Below are 11,677 nucleotides of genomic sequence, written 5' to 3' on the forward strand. Positions count from 1 at the left end.
GTAGGTCATATGAGGAAAGGTTGAGGGAGCTAGGGCTGTTCTCTCTGGAGCGGAGGAGGCTGAGGGGAGACTTAATAGAGGTGTATAAAATGATGAAGGGGATAGATAGAGTGAACGTTCAAAGACTATTTCCTCGGGTGGATGGAGCTATTACAAGGGGGCATAACTATAGGGTTCGTGGTGGGAGATACAGGACGGATATCAGAGGTAGGTTCTTTACGCAGAGAGTGGTTGGGGTGTGGAATGGACTGCCTGCAGTGATAGTGGAGTCAGACACTTTAGAAACATTTAAGCGGTTATTGGATAGGCACATGGAGCACACCAGGATGATAGGGAGTGGGATAGCTTGATCTTGGTTTCAGATAAAGCTCGGCACAACATCGTGGGCCGAAGGGCCTGTTCTGTGCTGTACTGTTCTATGTTCTATGTTCTAAGTAAGGCTTACATTAACACTGCAATGAAGTTACTGTGAAATTCCCCTAGTTGCCACACTCCGGTGCCTGTTTGGGAACACTGAGGGAGAATTCAGCATGGCCAATGCACCTAACCAGCACATCTTTCAGACTGTGGGGGGAAACTGGAACACCCAGAGGAAACCCATGTGGACACGGGGAGAATGTGCAAACTCCACACAGACAGTGACCCAAGCCGGGAATCAAATCTGGATCCCTGGTGCTGTGAGGCAGCAGTGCTAACCACTGTGCCACCGTGCCGCCCACTTTTTTGGAAGTTGATGCAACTTAAAACAATTTTAGCTTCTGGTTCAGTCAAAAGCCTTGTCATTGTTCTGAGAGGTTTTAAAAAGTTACATGTGCTAGGATTGGCATTTACATGGATTGTGACAATGCGTGTAAAGCTAATGTAGCCGCGACTGCACTGGCCATGGAAATATATAGAATCCCTAAAGTGCAGAAGGAGGCCATTCGGCCCATTGAGTCTGCACTGACCTTCTGATAGAGTATCTTACCCAGGCCCTATTCCCCACTCTATCCCCCTAACCCCACACATTTCCCATGGCTAATCCAGCTAACCGACACATCTTGGGACAATTTAGGGTCACATTTTAGGGACTGCTGTTGGAATGTAGTCACCAATCTCCTCTCTGTGGTTTCAGTCTCCACCTCTCTCCACTGCTGTCCTGCTGCAAACTGAATTCCCTGGCCTTATTGCCTTTATGTACAATCATGGAATTATAAACAGCAGCAGGAGGCTATTCGGCCCATCGTCCCTGTACCGGTTCCACCTGTTATACCCATACCTATCCAATTAATCCCAGTCCCCTGTTCTTTCCCCATTGGCCCTGCAAATTCCAACCCCCCAAATATTTATCTAATTCCTTTTTGAAAGTTATTATTGAATCTGCTGTCGCTGCCCTGAGAGGGAGTGCACTCAAGTTGTAGTGTAAAATAAGTTTCTTCATGCCACCTCTGGTTCTTATCCAAGTCTTTAAATGTATGTCCTCCGTAAATAGTTTCTCCATATTTACCATATGAATGTCCTTGATGATTTTGAACCCGTTATATTAAACTCTTCTTAACCTTCCCTGTTCACTGTAGAACTCCAAGCCTCCAGTTGCTCCATATAAAATAGCACGCTGGCTCAGTGGTTAGCACTGCTGCCTCACAGCACCAGGGATCAGGGTTCAATTCCTGGCTTGGGTCACTGTCTGTGTGGAGTTTGCTTGTTCTCCCCATGTCTGCGTGGGTTTCCTCCGGGTGCTCCGATTTCCGCTCACAGTCTAAAGATGTGCGGGATAGGTGGATTGGCCATGCTAAATTCATAGAAACCCTACAGTACAGAAAGAGGCCATTCGGCCCATCGAGTCTGCACCGACCACAATCCCACCCAGGCCCTACCCCCATATCCCTACATATTTTACCCACTAATCCCTCTAAACTATGCATCTCAGGACACTAAGGGGCAATTTTAGCATGGCCAATCAACCTAACCCGCGCATCTTTGGACTGTGGGAGGAAACCGGAGCACCTGGAGGAAACCCACGCAGACACGAGGAGAATGTGCAAACTCCACACAGACAGTGACCCAAGCCAGGAATCGAACCCAGGTCCCTGGAGCTGTGAAGCAGCAGTGCTAACCAATGTGCTACCGTGCCGCTTAGTGCCAGAGGGACTAGCAGGGTAAATGTATGGGGTTGCAGGAGTTATATGATTGTTGTCGGTTCAGGCTCAATGGGCTGAATGGACTCCTTCTGCACTTTAGAGATTCTATGATTCTATGAAGTCCTGCGTCACTGGTGTTGTTACAGTCAATCTCCTTGGTCTCCTCTCAAAGGCCTCACCATCCTTCCTGAATCCGATGATCAGAACTGGAGAGAATGTTGTTATTTATGGGATGTGGGTGTCGCTGGCTAGGCCAGTATTGCCCATCTTTAATTGTCTTTGAGAAGGTAGTGATTTAAACTCCAGCAGAGGACTAACCAGTAATTTACAAATCTTTAGCGTAACTCCCTTGCTTTGTACTCCTTTTGAGGGCACAGTGTTTCAAATTCCCCGGGGTCAGCTGGCAAGGAATGTAAATGGGTAACAGAGGGTTCCAGTTTCTATACATCTCAGTTAGGCCAGCTGAAAGGACAGTACATTTGTCCTCAGGATCCTTGAGGGAAGGTGGGGAAATGTAAACAGGGTTCCGTCCTCTGACAGCTATTTCAAGGTTCTTGCTGGTAAGCAAAAAATCAACTGAGAAAAGTAAAAGAAAGGTCTTGCAAACAGGCTGCACATTTCAAAACACTTTACAGCCAATGAAATAGTCTTGAAGTAAAATCATTGTTGTAATGTAGGAAACACAACAGCCAATTTATGGACACTCCCACAGACAGGAATGTGATAATGACCAGATAATGTGGGTTGAGAGATAAATAATGGCCAGGACATCAGGGGAGAACTTCCCTGCTCTCATTACACATAGCCTCATGGGATATTTAACCTGCACCCAATGAGACCGCATCTCATCCAAAAGACAGTAGTAACTCCTCAGTACTGTACTGGAGAGTCAGCTTTGATTTTTGTCTTCAAACCTAGAATCTTGTGATTGAGAGGTCAAGAGTTCTTCCTATTGAGCCATCAGAGCAATACCTCATTGGTTGTAATACCCCGAAAAGATGACCAGTCTGCCAAGGGCGACACGGTGGCCCAATGGTTAGCACTGCTGCTTCACAGTGCCAGGGACCTGGGTTCGATTTCCGGCTTGGGTCACTATCTCTGCAGAGTCTGCACGTTCTCTCCATGTCTGTGTGGGTTTCCTCTGGGTGCCCCAGTTTCCACCCACATTCTGAAAGACATGCTGGGTAAAAGGCATTGGCTGTGCTAAATTCTCCCTCAGTGTACCCGAACAGGAGCCAAACTGTGGCGACTAGGGGACTTTCACAGTAACTTCATTGCAGTGTTAATTGAAGCCTACTTAGAATCATAGGATCCGACAGTGCAGAAGGAGGCCATTTGGCCCATTGAAGCTGCACCGACCAGAATCTCACCCAGGCCTAACCCGATGCATTTACCCTAGCTAGTCCTCCTGACACTAAGGGACAATTTAGCATGGCCAATCCACCTATCCTGCACATCTCTAGAGTGTGGGAGGAAACCGGAGCACCCGGAGGAAACTCACACAGACACAGGAAAAACGTGCAAACTCCACACAGACAGTGACCCAAGCCGGGAATCGAACCCAGGTCCCTGGCGCTGTGAGGCAGCAGTGCTAACCATTGTGCCACCCTACTGTCCCCTGTGACACTCATGAAAAGTGCAAGAAATATTCTCTAAACTTCCTCGTGGAGAAGTGTCAATTCAGCGAGACAGTGTCCGTGCCCTTTGTTGGACCCCACCATGAGTCAACATAACATTAACTGCAGATTAATTTACACAATCATTAATTTGAGAGTTTATTTCGGCTTTCTCCTAAATACAGGAATAATCGTGTCAGTAGAAATTATGCATCTGATTTACGATACATTTATTCTTCCCTTAGAATTCTACTACTTACATAAATGCCACAAACTTTCAAAGGGCAGTTTGGTGTGTTTCTATGTCAGAGAAGAGGGGTTGTGTTGACTGGAATTTTAGAATGTTAAAGGTTGATTTGCACGAAGTTTTTCAGGGGAGTAGATCAGAGAGGATGGAGAAACATTATTGCCGCAGGTTGGAAAATGCTGAGGTGGGGCCCAGAGACTAAAACCTAGAGCCAGACATTCCAGCAGTGAAACTAGGCAAATTAAAACCCCTCTCTACACAGAGGGTGGGTGGGATTGTGGTCGCTGCAGACTCGATGGGCCGAATGGCCTCATTCTGCACTGTAGGATTCTATTATATTCTATAAATGGCACTTGATGCTCGAGAATCGCAGTGCAACAAAGAAGCCAGCCATAACCTGTCATATAATCACTACAGCGCAGAGAGTCTGAAACGACTCTCCGAAAGGGCAGTATTGATGGGGTAGTGGATAATGGGGAGATAGTTTCTCTGTGTATCGTGTGCGACGGGACTTTATTTCCATTTACGAAGAATGAGTTTACGATTGGGAAGGGAGGAAATCTGCCCCCGTGATTATTAAATGATTGCAATGCTTCAGGCGGAGAGGTGGTTGCAGGTCCCAATGGATGACATGTTAAATAATAGAGGGGTAAACACAACACCAGGGAACGCACTAACCCGATTAAGTAGCATTGACTCAAGGCCCTGCTCCAAGGTTGAACGCGGTGCAGTGAGTAAACGCGGCGTGCGGAATTCACGGAATTTGGGGATTCGAATCACGCAATGTTCTAAATGTAATCATTTGGAAGGATTGAGATCAAACTCAGGCGAGGCACAACTAATGTGGAAATTCAACAGCCCGTGGAAGCATCATTATTGCATTCGATTGTGCAGTTGGAAAAGAGAAAATCTCCACAGGTGTGAAACATTTCAAACAATCCTGTCGGAGGGGTGGCTGCAGAGATTGACATTCATTGCCCGACAGAATGTGTGAGGTTTAAATGGTAACAATATCAGACAGATTTAGAATTGAGCCAGTGTCGGTTTGCTTACAATATTTGGTTTGTGAGTTCGATACTTAAACCCAAATATGTTTAGCAGAATGGAGTGGTGAGTCAAATGGACCCTGAATCCCAATCTATCCATCATATCACCGAATGAAACTTCCATTAAAAACCACTCCCTCTTATTTACTTGTAGAGCTAGTCTCCAATTTTACCACCTCATTAAATCCCGCTGCTAGACAAATACATCATTCCTCATTTCAACCGGTTTACAATGTTTGACTAACTTGACTTTCTTTCTAACTTCTCTCCATCAGACCTAATTTGCTGCCCCTTTACCCTACAATCTGTGTGTGCTTGTGTCTGTGTTTGTGCGTGTGTCAGTGCCTACCTGTGTCTGAGTGTGTGTGTTGTCTGTCTGTGTCGGCGTGTCTGTATCCATCTGTATCTGAATGTGGTTGTCTGTTAGTGTATGTGTCTGTCTGTGTGTATGTTTGTCTTTGTCTGTGTTTCTGTGTGTATGTGTTCTCTGTCTGTCCATGTGCCTATATTTTGTCTGTGTGTGTGTGTGTGTGTCTGTCTATATGTGTCTGTCTGTATCTTTGTGTGTGTTTGTGTATATGTCTGTGCGTTGTCTGTCTATGTTTTTATGTGTTGGCCTGAGTCTATGTGTGTATCTGTGTATATATCTATGTGTTGTCTGTCTGCGTCTATCTGTATGCGTCTGTGTCTCTGTGTACGCGTTTGTATATGTCTGTGTTGTCTGTGTCTCTGTTTGTATGTGTACATGTTTGTGTTATCTGTGTGTGTTGTCTGTGTGTGTTTGTGTATATGTCTGGGTGTGTCTGTGTGTGTTGTCTGTGTGTGTTTGTGTATATGTCTGGGTGTGTCTGTGTGTGTTGTCTGTGTGTGTTTGTGTATATGTCTGGGTGTGTCTGTGTGTGTTGTCTGTGTGTGTTTGTGTATATGTCTGGGTGTGTCTGTGTTGTGTGTCTGTTTGTTTCTGCCGCCCATGTTATGAGGAACATCAGGAGGCAGTACATTGTATTATTTCCTGCGGATTGTTTAGGCTGGTAACTGGCTAATGGGCCGATACATCTGACCATAAACCGGCTCTGTCTCAGACTGCCACAGACACCCGGGTAACGCGTTCCACCTCAGTGAGCAGCTGAGTGTTTACAGACTGCATTAGATTTGCAGTCCGCTTTACCATCATCAACAACAGGATTAGAAAAGAAATCCTGATTTGCAGACTAAAGCCCAGCGTCGCCAGGGAAGGGTACCACACCAGACATACATGTACATCTGGCTGCTTTCGTTACAAACCACTCGGCAGTTTTTTGCAGGGAACTGTCGGGAAACATACAATTGGAATAGACCGGTGGAATGGAGCCGACATCCATATAATGCACGAATTTATAGCAAGCCGTTCAAACCCCGGAGAATGGGAGCGGCAGGAGGGGATCGCTCTGATACAATGCGAAGTAGCAAAACCGAAAGGAACAGGTGAGTGGGTGACCAGAGTTGGATCGGAGCCCAGACCCCAGATAGCAGACAAAAAACAATGCAATTGACTGGGGTTCCCCCCACCCCCTGCAAGATCAGAAATTCTTGAGGACAACATGATGTGGAATAGCTTCAGACTGGCTGGAGATAGTCGTGTGAACAGATTGGAGTTCACTCAAACCCTCTGTGTATGGACAGACAGCAAGAATCCTGCCCTCACTGTGGCTTAACAGCACACGCCAGGTTCCTGAGCAAATAAATGTTTGTGTTCTACTGAAGAGAGTCGATTAAAGGCCAAAAATTAATAATAATTCTTCTTGTTGGAACAATTTACAAATTGCGAGTTTTATTCAATTAGCCAATTTGAAATAGTGATTAATTCTTGTTGGAAAATACTGATATGGGTTTTGCTCAATATTTGAACTCCGGTCAGTCCTCAATTTCCGTTCCGTAAAGTTTAAAGTAAAGTTTATTTATTAGTCACAAGTAAGGCTTACATTAACACTGCAATGAAGTTACTGTTAAACACTAAATTTTGCAAAATGATCTGGTTGTTGAATGGGCGGTCAGTATATGTAGGGAAAGTGAGTTTATCCAAAGATCCGTTGTTTGCTCTTGCCATGTTCCATGTTGGGATTATGTGGCCTGTCTGTGCGTCCGTCCTTGTCCATTACAACCTCACCTCAGTCCATTCGGCTGCTGAAGAGAGTGACAGTACCCTCGGCATTTCCTGACCCCCCTCCCGCCCCCGCTTGTTTTTCTACAAGGTATCTTTGTGACGCTAAAATGTGCAATTGTTCTGGTCTCACCCACAAATGGAAAAAGTTCTTCCACATCCATCCTATCGAACCCTACAGAACTTTAACGACTTCTCTCCTCTTTAAGAACGACAGTTCTTTAATTAAATACCACTTAAAATCTTTCTTCAAAAGGGTGATTGTGAGAAACACTTCGATTGCATACATTATGTCTGGCTGTTTATTTCTAACGCTGACTCACCAGATGTTAAATTCAATCGTTCATTCTCATCATCTGATGCAGTAGTAGAAATGGGAAAAAAACCTTAATACATGTTCATATAAAGTGGGTGTGGATTATGAAAGGTCAGTCTCCGCTATGACCTTTTTGGACCAAATTGCACCTCAACAAGGATTGCCCATAATTATTCCATAATAAGGAAATTCCCACCCAACTTGGCAAATTCCAACGGAATGCCCAAACTAAACAATATCCTTACTTAGTTATAACAGGGAGATTACTTCAATCATTTCTACTCTCATTTTGTCATGCGCGCTACCATTTATTAATGAAAAGTTGTAAATGGAAACTTATTAAATTTAGCATTTTTTATTCTTTCAGGGGCATTGGCATCGTTGGCATTGCCAACACTTGTTATCCATCCTTACTTGCCCATCCCTAATTGCCCTTGAACTGAGTGGCTTGCTAGGCCAGTTAAGAGGTCATGGATTCAAGTGATGGTGACATAGTGGCAATGTCATTGGACTGGTAATACATACACCCAATCCCCTGCGGTCATGGGTTCAAATCCCACCAAGGCAGCGAGTGGAATTGAAATTGAATTAATAAATCCGGAATATGAAGTTAGTCTCAGTGTCGGACAGCATGGCGGCACAGTGGTTAGCACAGCTGCCTCAGAGCACCAGGGACCTGGGTTCAATTCTGGCCTCAGGTCACTGTCTGGGTGGAGTTTGCACATTCTCCTCATGTCTGCGTGGGTTTCCTCCAGGAATTCCAGTTTCCTCTCATACTCCAAAGATGTGTGGGTTAGATGGATTGGCCAAGCTAAATTGACCCAAGTGATGGGGGGTTATCAGGGTAAATATTGGGGTTACAGGAATAAGTCCAGGGTGGGACTGAGGTTGGTGCAGACTCAATGGGCCGAATGGCCTCCTTCTGCACTATGGGAATTCTAGTCTATGGATTCTATGAAGATTATGATACCATCATGAATTTTTGTAAATGTCCTTGATGGAAAGAAATTTGTTGTTCGTAATTGGGCTGGTCTGCATATGACTCCAAACCCACAGCAATGTGGTTGACTCTTAACTGCCCCTCTGAAATGGAAGCCATTCTGTTGAAGAGCAATTAAGGATTGGCAACAAATACTGGCCACATCGGATGAAAGAATAAAGGGAAAAAAAACCTGCATATTTTTTCATTTTTTATGTTCCCCTCTGGTTCTTTTGTCAATCATTTTTAAATCCACGTCCTCCGGGTCGTGATCTTTCTGCCAATTGAAACAGTTTCTCCAAATTTATCCTATCAACAATTTTCTGAATGACTCCATTAGTTTTCCTTTTGACCATCAATTCTCCGAGGAAATTCCAGCTTTCCCCAATTTTTCCAGATATGTAAAGTCCCTCACCCCAGCATCATTTTAGTAAATCTCCATTTCTATCCTCTCTAAGGCTTTGACATCCTCCGTGAAGTATCGTGCCCTGAATTAGACCCAATCCTCCAGCGGTGCCCTAACCAGTGATTTCTAAAGGTTTAACTCCTCTGATTTGTGTTGATGCTCAGAACGAGTGACCCACTTTGTACCATTCTCAAGCTCTTTCTCAATAAATGGGAAAATAATTATTTCTGAACAGTTATTCCTTTCTGCTTTAAAAAATATATTCTGGATTCTACTTTCATCACGGTTTCTGATGATGCATTTCCATGTTCTTGCATCACTTTAGATATAAAAAATACAATTTCTACTTGTTTTTGGAATGATTCTAAATTTATACCTTTGCTTTCTAACTCTGTGATGATACTGTGCCTTTAAGAAATATATTTGTGTCATGTTTCTTGTGCAGTATTTGTTTTAGAACTTAGTTCTATTTACCCAGTGGTGTTTTGCCTATAACCATTGCTGGAGTGTTTGTTTTAATCTGGGCTAATGCAGTGTTGTTATTTTAGTGTTTTCCCCTGGCGTTTATCAGAGTAATCTTTGATTAGGTTGATTGACAGGAAAACCATGTGACTGGGCGGGGCTAGGCTCACAGAGAGAGACAAGCCCAGTTGATGCTTGGGATCTTTAGAGAGAAATGGTTCTCTGTCTGACTTTTTTTCTCGGGCGATTGGAGACTGGGACCTGCCAGAAAAATAGGACTCTCCCATTGAAGGTCTGCTGTTTGAAGATAGATCTTTGGAGGCTGCTGTACGGGAATCAGAATACAAGTGTCTTTCTGTATCTCTGTCCATAGGGGCTAGATGGCTGGAGGTCTAGCACCCATGTATGCCTATATGTTTTGTGCAAACTGATACTGAAGAGAGATTTATGTCTGTGGGGATATTGCTTAAATTGGAACTGTAGAGATAGCTAGCTGTTAAGAATTATACCTTGTCATGTATTTCAATTGGTAAAAGTTATTCTAATTCTTTCTGTTATATTCTAACTGTGTTATTAAATAAGGTATGTTTTAATAAAAGCTTTCTACTGGGTCAATAGAATCACAGCTGGAGCAAAACACTATGCTAACACGAATGCCAAAATCTAGGGTCTAGATTAACTTCACAATATACTTTGGAGTTTCTGATCTGGTTCCCAACTCCTCACTCACCAAATGACATTAACATTTCTCATTTATATTAATAAATACCTCAGATTTTGAAGCAGTTTATTTGATTTCCTCTTAAACCACTCTGTCCAATAATAAATGTCTGCCAAAAATTCAGACTTGGTATACCGTGTCATTTAAAAATAAATAAACAAAGCACTTCCAAAATTCTTACTGAGTAAATAGCACCTACCTGACTACTGTAGCCTAGACACACAATATTGGCAACTAGCTTTAATTCTGGTGTGCTAAACATTAAGGCATTCCATGAGTAAATGCAAAACATTCTCTTACAAATGCACCACCTAATCCCATATTCTGCATCATCGACTCGATTGCTGTAGATGCCATTCCCTGGGTTTGAGGATGTGGGTTCTTTGATTCTCTGACCAATGGGAGGAGCGAGCTGGTAAGATCACGAGAGAGCCAAGAAATCAGGTTCGCGCCCAATTTCTTGCCTCTCATGATCTTACCGGCACCGGATACCCGGCGAGGTCAGCCTCATGCCCAATTCCGCTGCAAGGCTGAAGAAATAATTTAAATTTAATTTGCATGTATTTATCATGTGTTTAGCAAGCCCGGGACATTATCCTCCAGGCTCCCTTGCCTCTATGGCCTTGCCAGGAGGGGTTCTCTCCGGCGAGAATCACAGCTGGTCCTCAGCAACAGGGATGGCCTCGCCGGTAGAACCGGAGGCCATTGAGGCCCCCTGGGGAGGTCAGGGGAATGGGGGTTGCCTCTTGGGCAGTGCAAGGCTGCAGTGCCAGCCGGGCACCCTGGCAGTGCCCACTGGGCATCCTGGCACTACCCACCAGGCACTGGCAGTGCCAAGATGGTGGGACTAGATCAGGAGCGGCCGGTCAGTGGTGCTGGGGGACCACTGTGCAAGTGCGGGAGGGAGGACCTGACACCTTTGCACTAGGGATCAGTGGGGGAGGGGGGGGGGGGCAGGGAAGAGGGACCTGTGGGTTTGATCGGTCTGGGCGGGTGGGGGGATCACAATAGTCTGCGGGCCCCTGGGTTGGCTGCGGTGGAGGCCTAATTTAGCCATGGAGGCTAGCTGACAGCAGCAGAGGCTGAGTAATAGAGACCTGCACATGTGCAATGGCGCCCTCTGCTGCCCCACCCCCTCCCTCCATGGCAAGAAACCATTTTTGAGGTTTGTTTTTGTCTAACTGGATAAGGTAGCAGATTTGAACTTGCCCAAAAAATGGACCAGAAACTCTCCCTCTTTCACGCTCGTTCTGGACTTCAAATGTTTATTTTGTAAGATTTTGTAAGCCCCTGTTATCACCCTACATGTTCTAAGGCAAGAGTCTGGGATTCTAAAGTTACATTTCTCTTGGGTAATGAGTGAGTGTAAGTCCCTGGAAGTGAGCAGGGAAGGGATTGGCAGTGAACACACCTGGACTAACTCGATCTTCCACTTACTTGTAGCTCCACCTTACCTTGGGGTAAAATAGTCCAATCTCCCAAAAAAACTGATATATTTAAAATGTGCTTTTTCTAGCTAACCTATTGCTTAACCTTCTGTAAAATAAAGTCAAATCTACTGAAACTATCTGAAGAAGTCTGCCGACTGCTCAGGTATGAACGTTCAAAGGTCTGATCTGGAATT

The sequence above is a fragment of the Mustelus asterias genome, chromosome 28, assembly GCF_964213995.1.
Source record: "Mustelus asterias chromosome 28, sMusAst1.hap1.1, whole genome shotgun sequence".
NCBI classification, from domain to species: Eukaryota; Metazoa; Chordata; class Chondrichthyes; order Carcharhiniformes; family Triakidae; genus Mustelus; species Mustelus asterias.